Source organism: Capra hircus, chromosome 29 (assembly GCF_001704415.2).
Source record: "Capra hircus breed San Clemente chromosome 29, ASM170441v1, whole genome shotgun sequence".
In the NCBI taxonomy this organism is placed as follows: Eukaryota; Metazoa; Chordata; class Mammalia; order Artiodactyla; family Bovidae; genus Capra; species Capra hircus.
This window is the reverse complement of record NC_030836.1, coordinates 38,200,890-38,214,551: the sequence shown is the minus strand read 5'-3', so window position 1 is coordinate 38,214,551 and position 13,662 is coordinate 38,200,890. Positions and strand designations below refer to the sequence as shown.

At 43.9% G+C, this 13,662-nt stretch overlaps 1 pseudogene; it reads left to right on the top strand.

Annotated features, from left to right (window-relative positions):
- Positions 3,117-12,312, top strand: LOC102181940 (annotated as a pseudogene).

The window sequence follows — 13,662 nt, the reverse complement described above, 5'->3', positions numbered from 1 at the left end:
CAGTCACAGATTTCTTCATCTGAGCCTCTAAATCCACTGTGGATGCTGCCTGCAGCCGTGAAATCAGAAAACCTTTGCTTCTTGGCAGGAAAGCTTTGAGAAACATAAACAGTGTGTTGAGAAGCAGAAACATCATTCTACCCAAAAAACTGGTAGATGTTTGGCCTTTTCATTTGGATTCTTAAACTTTCTGTCCACTCCCCATTAGGCTTTGAAGTCCCTTAATTTCTGGTCCTTCACGATTCCCAAAATTATTTTGTGCATTTCTTTATGCAGTCCTGAAATCAGCCATCTGTTTAAGAATCCATGCATCATCTGATGGTAAATGTATTTAGAAGCTAGATGTTAGACCTCAGAATAGTCACTGTCATCAAGTTGTCATTGCTTGTAAGCTTTACATTGGTCAGAGTAGGAAGGACACATTTTCCTTAAAAACTAAAGTTAAAATGAATATAATTAGTTGGTATAAATATATGCTTTCAGTTCAAGATTTAAGACAGCAGAGTTTTAATTAAAATTCTTTATGTTATGAGTGAACCTCTATTTCTAGCCACTGAAAGGCTTACTTCAGAACATTAGTTTTAATTCTTGTCTTGCTTTTACCTGTTAACATATATATTATTCTGTCACAATAACATAACCAATATGAGGAAAAATAAGTTGTTGAATATAGATTCAGATTTCTTGTATTTCTTTTGATTTTCTTTGGTTTTGTTTTGGATGGGCAGTAATTTTGTTTTTCTCTAGAAGATATTCAACTCTCAATGTAGTCATAACTCTGAATTTTAAAGCCACTTAAATAATGTGATGTTATGGGCAGCTATTCACCAATTTGATGCAATTATATTTATCAGTCTTTGTTCTCAATTTGTTCAGTTTAGTTCAGTTCTTCAATCATGTTGGTCTCTTTGCAACACCATGGACTCCAGCATGCCAGGCTTCCCTATGCATCACCAACTCCTGGAGCTTACTCAAGCTCATGTTCATCGACTTGGTGATGCCATCAAACCGTCTCATCCTCTGTCTTCCCCTTTTCTTCCTGCCTTCAATATTTCCTAGTATCAGGGTCTTTTCCAATGAGTCAATCCTTTCCATCATTTGGGCAAATAATTGGAGCTTCAACTTCAACATCAGTTTTTCCAGTGAATATTCAGGACTGATTATTTTAGGATGGACTGGTTTGATCTCTTTGCAGTCCAAGGGACTCTTGAGTCTTCTCCAACACCATAGTTCAAAGGGCATATATGTGTGTCATTTGTCAGTGATGTCATATTCCCCCTGTTGGGATTTAACCACCAAAACTGAATTTAAACAATGTGCAAAAATAAGTGTTAAGACACAATGCACCATCTATTCACATTCGGTGACTAGGAGAGGCTCCTCTTGTATTCAAGGGACAGTCATTAATAGATCTCATGCAGGAATAGGCCCTGGGAATCCTGGATGAGTCTTTAAATATGATTGTCTTTACTTTGGCTGCCAGTTGTTTTGTCTTCTTTGATTGGGAAGACATTTCAAAATTGTTTTTTTCTTTTTTTTTTTTCCTTTCTTTCTTTCTTTTTTTTTTTTTTTTTATATGTTTGGTTTGGCAGACAGAATTTTTCACAGCATAGACCCTATGAGGAAATTATATCAGAAATACATCCATTTATCTTCAGCAGTTAAATTCATTGGTTTGTATTTCCCCAGTGATATTTCTTTATAAATGGAAAGGAAACACACATGTTCAGTATGAATTTGGTCTCTTTCTAAATCAACCAACATGAATTAAATTCTTCTCTGTGCCCACTGCACTCCCAAATCTAGGTGAGAAATAAAAACACACAGAGACTTAAGGCTGATTCCAGCACATTGCTATAGAGATTTCATTCCTACTTTTTTTTAATTAGTTGCTAATATTAAAGTCAGCACCTTGTACATAAATATCCAACTTCTGACTTCTTTTGAAAACATGGCCAACTTGCCTGCTTTCCAGTGTAAGAAAGGCTGCTCCCAGTGCTGTGCCGGGAGGGTCCTGTGCTGCCCAGGGTCCAACATGGCAACCTAGTTCAAGTATCATTTCTCTTGCCCCCTGGGTCAATGAGTTTGTGAGAATTAGACTGCTGCTAAGTTGCTTCAGCCGTGTCCGACTCTGTGCAACACCATAGATGGCAGATCACCAGGCTTCACTGTCCTTGGGATTCTCCAGGCAAGTACACTGGAGTGGGTTGCCATTTCCTCCTCCAATGCAGGAAAGTGAAAAGTGAAAGTGAAGTCACTCAATCATGTCTGACTCCACCCCATGGACTTCAGCCTACCAGGCTCCTCCATTTATGGGATTTTCCAGGTAAGAGTACTGGAGTGGGGTTCCATTGCCTTCTCCGAGACTGCTAGCTATCTTAAGATAAAGACTACTTTTGTCTTGATCAACTTTGACTTTGAAGCCTTTAACCCAGAACCCAGAACACATTACTTCCTCGTGGGTTTTCTGGATGATATAAAATATCTTGTGGATGCATATGACATTTCTTCCAATACTGAAAGCATGCAATTGATGTACTGCTCTGCCCTAAATCTTTGATGCAAACTAGCCTCATAGGTGCCCATGATATCTGCCATTAGACCCAATACTTAAAGCCAGTTGTATGTCCCTAGGCTGTCCCTGAAGTCTTCACTTTGCCATTTGACAATTCATCCTCCTAGCAATCTCCTCTCCAGTGAAGACAGCAATGCATATCTCATGAAGTGGCTAGGAAAATGACATGAAACCACGAATGTCGAGTATGGCCCTTAGTATTCATTTCCATGATGTTTTTAGCAGGTTTTAATTTTTTTTTTTTTCTCCAATAAGGCATCTTCTTAGATGTCCATACAGATCAGTTTGATTTTCCAACCAAGCTTCAGGAAAGAGATTGCAGTTCAATTTTCTGTATTCTGAGAAGCTTCAAAGTCCACTCACCAAGGACACTGATGAAGGTAAACATTTTATCAAGAGCTTTTTTTTTTTTTTCCAGACCTATTATTGGCCTAAAGGGCTAAACTAGGGCATATCAGAGCATATATAACTAGGGGCTCTAAGTCACCACTACATGCTAAGAACCTGAACTTCCCTGAGTACTCAGAGCCAGGAAAGAAGCATGAAGTGGCTTGTGCTCCTCGGGCTGATGGCCTTCTCAGATTGCAGAGTCATGTAAGTATGGAGACTCTAAGCCACATCATATTCATTTCTGTGATTTTTGTTTTCATTTGATTATTCTATTCATCCAGTTTAAACGGGAATGGAATATTCCCCTGAAAATCTTAAAGTTCAACACTTACTTATTGATAAGTACATTGCTATAGGAAATGTGGGTCCCAAGTAACTTAGTGTAGATTTGCATAGCTGCACAACTCTTGGGTCCAGTCATGTCATGGCCTATTGAAAATTGAACTCCTTGCAATAATTCAGTGCACAGTCAACGCAGATGTAGGGGTAGTCCTGTGTAATAACACTTTTCTACATTTTATTTAACATGTTCTTTTTGTTCACTCTCTACTTCCATATGTATATGTCTATGTCTGCATTTCTGCATCACTATCATTTATCTCTCCATACCTTTGGAAGGCTTTGAATGTATTTCTCTCTCTGTTGTTTTCTTTTAATTTTTCATTTGACTCCTCCTTCTTTCAAGAGCCTCTACATTTCCCTAACTTGTTCCCTATCTCCTGGATTCTTTGTTCAACTATCTCTTCTCTTTAAACTTGGAGAACATTGGGAGAACTACTTATACACTATTCTATATCTGAAAAGAAGTGTGACCAAAGCCAATTCACAAACCTCTTGCTTTTCAAATTCCTCCCCTGTAAAAGAGGAGAGAAATCCCCCTTCTACCTCCTTCCCTGACGTTCTATGAGAAAGATACAGTGGGGTGGCAACAGCAGTGCTAATGGCTGCCACTGTTGAGCCTTCCTATTTATCAGGTACCTTATATCCATCCCTTCACTTATCCCCAAGATATCCTATTTGGAGGGTTTGAATCATTACATTCACCATTTTACTGAGGGGACACTGAGACCCCACATGGTCATATGGCCTACCCAAAATTACATAACATAATCTTTATTTAAATATATGTCTTTGCCATGGTATATGCATAAAATTATGATAATAAGGTGACTCATAAAAATGATTGGAAAATACACAGTGCATTTGCAATAACAGCTATACCTTAACACTGACAGCTAATTGTAGCATCTTCTTTGTTTTCTTTGTCAAGTGGTCGATGAAAGAATACCTCTAACAAAACTGAAGACCATGAGATAAAGCCTCAGTGGAAAAAAAAAAAAATGCTGAACAATTTTCTGAAGGAACATGATAACAGACTGTCCCAGATTTCTTCCCGTGGGTCAAATATAACTATTAACTCCCTAAGCAACATAATGAATGTGAGGTTTTGGGAGGATGGTGCTCCAAAGTGACCCTGGTGCTTTAGCCCAGCACTGGGGCTCATCTGGAGATGACAGGTGGGATGTTGGGGCTGGGGCTCCTGAAGGAGGCAGAAACTCTGGGTAACAGTGTCTTCACCTAGAGGAGAAGGCACTATCATCCTCAACTCTTGATCTTGGTGACTGGGCCCTGAAATTACCAAGTGGCAGGTAAACATCCATTTCTCTGTCAAAAATGTGTCAATAGTTTGATGGAGATTGTTCCTTCTGAGGAGAAGGCAATGGTGACGCACTTCAGTCCTCTTGCCTGGAAAAACCTAAGGATGGAGGAGCCTGGTAGACTGCAGTCTATGGGGTCGCGAAGAGTCGGACACAACTGAGCGATTTCACTTTAACTTTTCACTTTCCTGAATTGGAGAAGGAAATTGAAACCCACTCCAGGGTTCTTGCCTGGATAATCCCAGGGACTGGCGAGCTTGGTGGGCTCCTGTGTATGGGGTTGCACAGAACTGGAAATGACTGAAGTGACTTAGCAGCAGCAGCAGCAGATACTTCTCAACTAAGGGAGTCACTCAGTCACAGATGAAGAGTGAACCATCTCTGGTCAAAAGGTAGAACTAATTGCAAATCACCTGTGAATCCCCAGGCAGAGGAATTCAGTTTCCACAAATGCAAGAACCGCAGCAGTAAAAATAATTGAACCCATATTCCGTGTAAGGCCATAAGGATCTAACAGAGTGCTTACAGTTTTTAGATTAGAAAATGGCTTATTTGTCTTCAAGAATGCCCATGCCAGCCTGAATGATAGGCAAAGAGTAAATACATGTCAAATGAAAGGGTCCAGTGTTGACTGGATGAGGTCTGAGTATGAAGGAAGTGGCTGGGGTTGATCAAGAACGACCTCCTGGAGAAGGGGATGCTAAGGCTGGGTGTGAAGAGACTATAGAGCTTCTCAAATGAAGGCACAGTACTTCCCTGGGTGTCCAGCAGTCTTAGAGGCCCAGTTATGCCTCTGGGCATCCCAGGCAGGAGGCACCACTTCAACGCCCGGTCATATAGTCAATATCCTGCATACAATGTAGCATAGGAAAAAAACAATATGAAATGCAAAACCTCTATGATTAAAGGTTGTGAGCTGCACAGTGGTTAGAAAGTGATCTCAAGAGATATGTGACACCCAGAGGGAGGCAACAGTGTGGGAATAGAGGGTAGCCAGTTCTGCCCTAACCCACTCACTCCTTCTCCCTGTAATTGTTTTATGTGGGTAACATCACCATTGGAACACCTCCTCAGGAATTCCAGGTTATCTTTGACACAGGTTCATCTGACTTGTAGGTTCCCTCCCTCTTTTCCTCAGTCAACCCTGTTGTGAGTACAGACACTCTGTTCCCGGACCATCTTTCACTTGTCCTGCCACCCTTTTTCCACCCTTGGCACCTGATGACACTCATTTCTTGTGTCTGCAGCTACACAAGCTGGTTCAGACATTACGAGTTTTCCACCTTTCGGCCTACCCAAAAGATCTTCAGCATCACCTATGGATCTGGGAGCATGATGGGATTTCTTGCTTATGACACCTTTTGGGTAATGTGTAAAGAGAAGCTGAGTCAGGACTGGCTATGGAGTGACCATTGCTTGCAAAACAGATGCAGACCATCTGGCAGGACACTTCCTACCCTAACTCCCATAGATACTGGCCATCTTAACCACAGGATCCTGTCCCTGGAGAGGCAGTGCCCATGATGACACATGAGCAAACAGATTAGCCAACCCAGAGAGTGGCTTGAGGTGGGGACTTGCAGCTGCTCTGCCCATGAGCAGTTCAAGGTTCATTTTGCTTGAAGCGAGAAGAGGGGAAAAAAGCACCCACTTTTATATTCACAGACTGAGGCACTTTCAGGTAATAATTGGTTTAATCCTGCAACAACCCCACACAGCAGGTGGTCCGATTAGCTCATTTGATATATGAGGAAACTGAGGTACAAACAGCAAGGGCCTTGCTAAGGTCACACGTGTGGTAAGTAATGGAGCTGGGCTGGCTTTTCAGGACTGCAGTTGCTGTAGTGTGTTTGGGACAGGATAAAACTGATCTGGGGACCCTCAGGGCAATCAGGGGCTTCAAGTATTCACAGTGGGAAACTAGAGGTCAGAGATGTCAGAGGGCCTGATAAATGAGTTCTCACTCTAGGGGACCTTTGAGAGTCTAATAAAACCTATGGCCTGCTTCTCCAAAGTACTTGAGTAGTTTCCCTCTCACTTTTCCTCTCTCATACACACTCACACAAATACACACATATCCCCATAAGTGAATTTCCCAGGCAGTAATTTCACAGAATCTTGTAAGCTAGATTGTGTTTTCAGGTTCAGTCGTCCTGGACAGTTGCAGAATCCACAGTACATTACAGAGAATGCAGTCCATTCCTGTCATTAGGTCATGCCAAAGAGAAGGCTATCTTGCTCTCGATCGTTTTATCCACAAGGGTGCAACAGTGGGTTTCAGACTCTTGGTCATCCCACCTGTACAGAAGCCACAAGGCCAGCTTGGCTCACTCAGGTGGCGTTTTTCAGAGAGGCAAACATTTTAAAATTCACAGCCTGTCAAAAATGGAACCCAAATTCACCTCCCAGCTTTGTCTAACCATCTGAGGTGCACCAAAGACACAGCCTAGGCTCAGTTCTTCTGTGAGGGTCTAATGGCAATGCACCCCAGCCCAGTCCTAGCCCCACTTCACGTATCTGTAAGTGGGAACACTCTTCTCTCCCACAGATTGGGGACCTTGTAAGTACTGACCAGCCGTTCCGTCTAAACATGGCAGAATATGGGTTTGAGGGAATTCCTTTTGATGGCGTCTTGGGCTGGAACTACCCCAACATATCCATCTTTGGAGCCATCCCCATCTTTGACAAGCTGAAGAATCAAGATGCCATGTCTGAGCCTGTTTTTGCCTTCTACTAGATCAAGTAAGTCTGAGACAGACAATCCCTTTCTCCAAATTAGCTGTAAGATGCTTTCAGTTGCACGAAAATTATACAACACTTGAGAAAGACGTGTCCTGAGAGATAATCTAACCCAGGATAACTAGGGACCAACCTTGAATCACCACTGGTTTTTATAAATAATGTTTTATTGGAACACATCCCTGCTCCTGGCCTCAAGACCAGTAACTTGTTCTAGAGGGGTGAGTGAGAAGGAAGACTAACGGAAGGCAACAGGAAACAAGTTGAAGGAAAAAGCAATACGATTTGCTTATGAATTAGATAAGGAAGGAAGGAGAAGGATGGTGGATATGTTTCCTTCCTGATTAGCATTCCATTGGGAGCCCAGGACCAGCTACCCAATTTGCAGGAGCCAGTGAAAAATAAAAGTGTGGGACACAAAACAAAATGTGGAATCCCTTCTTCAAGAAATATTAGTCATTTTAAGACAGGGAGAGCAGAGGTGGGGTCCCTTCTGAGTTTGGGGCCCTTTGGACAGGAGAGGTCACAGACCAGCAGAGCCAACTCTGGGTGATTTGAACCCACATCCTTAGTGCTCCCAGGCTTTGATTTTCCTAAAAAATGACAAGCTGGACAAGGGGAAAGCAAAAACTCTTCAGCACTCTGTCATCTGAGGGTTTCTGAGCACACAGGTAGCAGGAGGTCCTGGGCCTCTTCTGAAGACATAGTGAGTAGAGCCCAGCCATGTGACTCAGCTTCTAACATCCTCTGTGCCACTCATTAGCCAGTTACTGACCTCAGTATGATTCTGAATCACTCCTAGCCTTGATTTCTGCATCTGTAAATGGAGACATTATTAGGGCCTTAGTGGGTAGACACACAAACACAAGCTCTCCAACAGTGTTGTTGTTACTGTCCTCCACAAATCTCCCCTTCTTTTCTCTTTACAAATGCAGAGGAAGGGCAGTGTAGTGATGTTTGAAGGGGTGGACAAAGCCTACTACCAGGGAGTGCTCGACTGGGTACCATTGATCAAAGCGGGAAACTGGAGTGTACACTTGGACTAGTAAGCCTCTCCCTCTGAGGGTCAGCCCAAGTGATGCTCCACATCTGTACACGGACACAGGCAGACACACACAAATGCATTCTCAGACACATAGTGACACAGACATATACACCACCCACAATGACCCAGACAGACACACAGGCACATGGAAACACACAAGCAGACACATATAAACAGAAACACATATAAACATGCATAGCTAGTCAGAGACACAAAAGCACAATTAAAGACACATACAAATACATACACAAACTCATAAACACATAGATATGCAAACAACCCATGGGTTCATAATCCCCAGACCTTCTGATCAGGACTCTGACCAAGGTCCTAAAAGGGTCCGGAGAGGTCTGTGCAGCTGGGAGAGGGCTGCACCCACTGCCCTGTGAGGCGTGGAGCTTGGTTAGAGGACTCTACAGTGTGCTGAACAGAGGATCAGGGAGGATTACACCAGCCTGAACACAATTATAAGATGACAAACTGTCCAGGGCTACATGAGACCAAGGAAGTTCTCAGTACAGATAAATGTGTTTAAAAACAGGGAAAGTCCTGAGCAAGTGGGGAAAACTGATCTCCTTAGGGAGCAGCTACCCAGCAGTGGAGCGAGGTTGGCTGCAGTCTTATGACCTGAAAGCAACTAATAAAAATGACACCCCATGTAACTGGGTACACAGTGGCACAGGGGCTATGACAGAGAATCAGGAAGGTGGGATCCAGGTTTGACCTGAAGACAAGAGGCATAATTGATAGGATTCTGTGTCAAACCCTCAGACAAAAGCTGACCTGTCCTTTGGAGTTTTGGTGGGCTAGTTATATATTTCCTGGCCAGGATCTCAGGGTCTGAGCTGGTTGTTGGAACAGTGCTGGAAGACACCCTCTCCCAGAGGAACCCCTCTCTCCTACCATTATGAGAATCTGCAGTCCCCACGAATCTCCATCTTTACTCTGTGGTTGACCCATTGTTTGTTCCCCAACAGATACAGCTCTCTGGATGTTTCTCATTAATTAGTTTCACAGTCTTCATTTCACTCACTAAACAAACAAGCATTGGGCATCCACTGTGTGCCAGGCACTTTAGGGAGACAATAAGAATAAAACTCACCCTCACATCTAAGAAGGCAGATGCACAAGAAATGACACACACACATAGTGAATTTTGACGTTGGTACATGCTAGACATGAGAAACAGAGAAGGCAATGCCACCCCTACTCCAGTACTCTTTCCTGGAGAATCCTAGGGACGGGGGAGACTGGTTGCCTGCCATCTATGGGGTCGCACAGAGTTGGACACAATTGAAGCGACTTAGCAGCAGCACAGCAGCAGCAGACATAAGGAAGGGTTTACAGAAAGTGACCAAGACAGGACACTGATAAACTTCAAGGGAAAGACTTCCCTGAATCAATGACAATTAAGTTGGAATTGGAACGATGAGAAGAAATTTGCTAGTCAAAGGGGAGGGGACTCTTCTAGGAAGGAAGACCAGCTTGTGTCAAGATACAAAGCATTATGGTGTATTGAAACACTGCTTTCAGGATGTCAAGGAAGGTGCCATATCAAGAGCAAAGAAAAGAGTCACCCCAAAAGATGAATGGGTGTTTAGGAGACAGTTGGGAAGGACGCAGCTCTGGGGAGATTCAGAGTGGCCTTGATGCCTGCTTTATCACACTTTCTCTCAGCATCTCCATGAAAAGAAAGGTTATCGCTTGTTCTGAAGGCTGCAAGGCTCTTATGGACTCTATGACATCACTGACCCTTGGCCCAAGAAGACTCATCAATAACATCTAGAAGCTCATCAGTGCGATGCCACGGGGTTCCGAGGTGAAGGGTCATGCCCAAGGGTCACTCCCAGTCTCCACACATAAGAAAGATCTCCAGGGCCAGCATTTCTCTCTAACAGCACTACGTTTCATATTTTGTGGTCAATACCCTTCCCTCTATTATCTTCACTATCAATGGAATCAAATACCCAGTGCCAACTCGAGCCTACAACCTCAAGGTTAGTGGAGAACCCTGAGGGATTGTTCTCAAACAGGATCTTTCAGGAACCCTTGGGCTGCTGCTGGAAGGAGGGCGCCCTCTGCAGGCCATCTAGCACTATTGCAGATGCTGATGAGCCCTGTTGCTCGGCAAGAGCCTGCAACAAAAACAACCACTTGAGAGTAAATGGCCGTCTGGGACACTGATCATCTTGAAAGAACTGTGGAGACGCCACACTATGCTGGCATGGTGGGAGTCACAAGGAGAGGGGAACACTTTGGTCCTCAGTCCTCAAAGAGCTTCAGTTCAATCTGAAACCTCAAATGCATGAACACGAAAGTCAGCTCACTGAATAGGCCATGTGACAAGGAGAATGATTGCGGACACTCTCAGTGTGCTCTCCCACCATAAGGATTAACAGTCTCCCTTCCCTTCTTGCAGTTTTCCTTGTTTTGATGATAAATTACATGGTCACCCTAGTTCTCAGATGCATCTTCTCCTTGCTCAGGCCGGGTGCCCCCTTTGTGAGTTGGGATACCTGACCCCTCTGGGGGATGCTGGTTGCTAATGTGAATAAAGGTTGCACAGTGACTACTCAGTCCCGGCACAGGGTGGAGGCTTCTTGTCAGCTCCATGTGGGAGTTCAGAGGCTGATGGGCTGAAAGAAGGCTTTGAGGAAGGGAGGGAATTTCAGGAATCCTAAAACTGTAAACTCATGGAGGCATGTGGAGGGATGCTCGGTTCTAGGCAAAACTGCACTGGATTCCATGCAAATGGCATCCCAAGTTGCTCTGCATTGGGGCATTCAGACTTACTCTGGGTGATGAGGGCTATGGACTGACTGGTGGGGATGGGGGACGAGAGTACGTTACCCAACCAATCCTGGAGTGGTCAAAGAGGGTGAGTGCGGGCTGAAGAAAGCTTCCCAGAGTTCCTGAGTTAAGTCTCCAAGAATGTGTTGTGGGCACTGCTCTATTTAAGATGGATAACCAACAACGTGTTACTGTGTAGCACAGGGAACTCTGCTCAGTTATATGACAACCTGGTTGGGAGGGGTATCTTTGAGGCCAGGATACCCAGATACATACAGCTGAGGCCCTTTACTATCCACCTGAAACTCAGAATATTGTTAATCAGCTATACTCCAATACAAAATAAAGTTTTTTTTAAAATAAAGTTTGGATTGTGGGGATGCAGGTGGAGAACTGGCATTCTCTGCAGAGAAAACAAGGAGCAGGAGTCAGAAGGAAAGAAACAGGCAGTGAGGAGAACTATGGACACTCTTGTTCTTTTCTAAAAATTTTATTGAAGTATTGATATTCAGTGTTGCTTTAAGTTCTTCTGCACAACAATGTGACTCAGTTATACACATAAAAACTATACATTCGGTTAAGAATGCATGTTCTTTTTCATGTGGATTATCACTTGATATTGAATATAGTTCCTTACGCTCTACAGTAGGACTCAGTTTTTTTGTTTGTTTGTTTGTTTGTTTTTATCATTTTGCTGCATCCCCAACTCCCAGGCCTCCACTCCCACACACTTTTTCTCATGGCAACCTTTTCTCATGTCTTGTCCCACTTTGGTTTTGGATGAACTCCCGCATCCCCTGCTGCTCATAAAACCCCTTGATACTTACCAAGAGAGGGAAATAAAACCAAGAATTTTGATGGGTCTGAATATTGGTGGGAGTCGCAGGTAACAGCTCAGGCTGACTGGTGTATGTCTCTGACTCCCCCAGGATTCTAGAGGCCACTGCTATACCACATTTAAGAGAACACAGTGAGCATATCTACATACCTGGATCCTAGGTGACGTTTTCCTGAGGCAGTACTTCTCGGTTTATGATTGAGGAAATGACAGGATTGGCCTGGCACAAGCAGTGGAAATGCTTGGTGTGGCTCAGGAATCAATAAGGCTGCTCTGAGCAAATGCTCACTCACACTTAGGGCACTCTTGCCCAGGATGGTGGCGAACTGTATTTGGTGGGCTGCAAACCCTACTCTCATTAAAGAAAACAGGGTTTCACTCGTAATGGTGCTGAAATAAATGGGTGTCTCTGTTTGATTCTGGGAGGTGTACAATGATTGGAAAGGATCTAGAACAAAGTCTGAATTAAAGTTGAGAGAAGCTCACCTCCAGCTGACTTCAAGGAAAGGGGAAACTCATTGAAATGATTCTGGGAATCCAGGACAGAAGAATCAGAGCAAATACAAAGATCTCAGTGACTAGACACAAGAAATCAGAAGTCATCAATTCTCTCTCAACCTCGCTCTTTCCCTTCCCTCTTCTTTGATGGTCTTAGCCTGACAACTTTTTTTTTCCTTAAGGCTTCTACACATAGTGAGGGAGTCCAAGCTACCTGCCCCAAGGTTTTATATCCTGAAGGCATCTCTTAATAAAGAAAGAAGCTCGGACCCATTAACCTTCAAGGGTGTTCTCTGAATGACCCAACTCAGTTCACATGTACAACCCTAGATCAGCTATCATGGCAGGGCCATGGGGTTCTATGATTGGCTTTACATGGTCATTGACCCTGACCCAGAAGCACACATGATTTTCAACTTCCTCCAGAACTACATGACTGAAGGTGGGGAGAGGCAACCCCAAGGATACTGACTGGAGGATGGTCTAGGCCATGGAAAAGTTTGTGATGACCCACCAACTCCACCACCTCCTCATTCAAAGGAATTATAAGGGATAATGAAAGATTCTCTTCATTTCACCTCAGATGATCTTATCACTGGGCTTCTCCTCCAGGGGAGTTTGGGTGAGGTACTTCATGCAGAGCTGGTTCCCTTTTGTTCCCACACCCCAGTCACCAGCTCTCTGCCACATATGCCTGCTCTGTCCTTTACAGTCTTACTTGGTAAGTGGTGGCCCCAGTGGATCCCTGAGCTATCCCGCTCTTTCAGGACCCAGAATTCCCCTTCCTTGGCCTCCAATGCTGCTGGGGAGAATGCAACGCATGTATCGGGAGACCCAGGGTACACTGAACCTTCAGCCTTTCTGAGCTTCCTCCAGGGGTGGAGCTACAAACTATTTGCATGGAGCTGCCATGGTTAGGCGCTTTTGCAGTGGAAGCATCCGTTCTTTCCACCTGGAGACCCTCAGTAGATGCCTCAGCTGAGACAGCAGGGGTCAGAAGTTGATTTCCTTTCAGATTGACTTGTTTGATCTCTTTGTTGAAGAAGGACTCTCCAGAATCTTCTCAAGCACCGCAGTTCAAAAGCTCAATTCTTTGGCATTCACCATTTCAGATGGTCCAGATTTCACA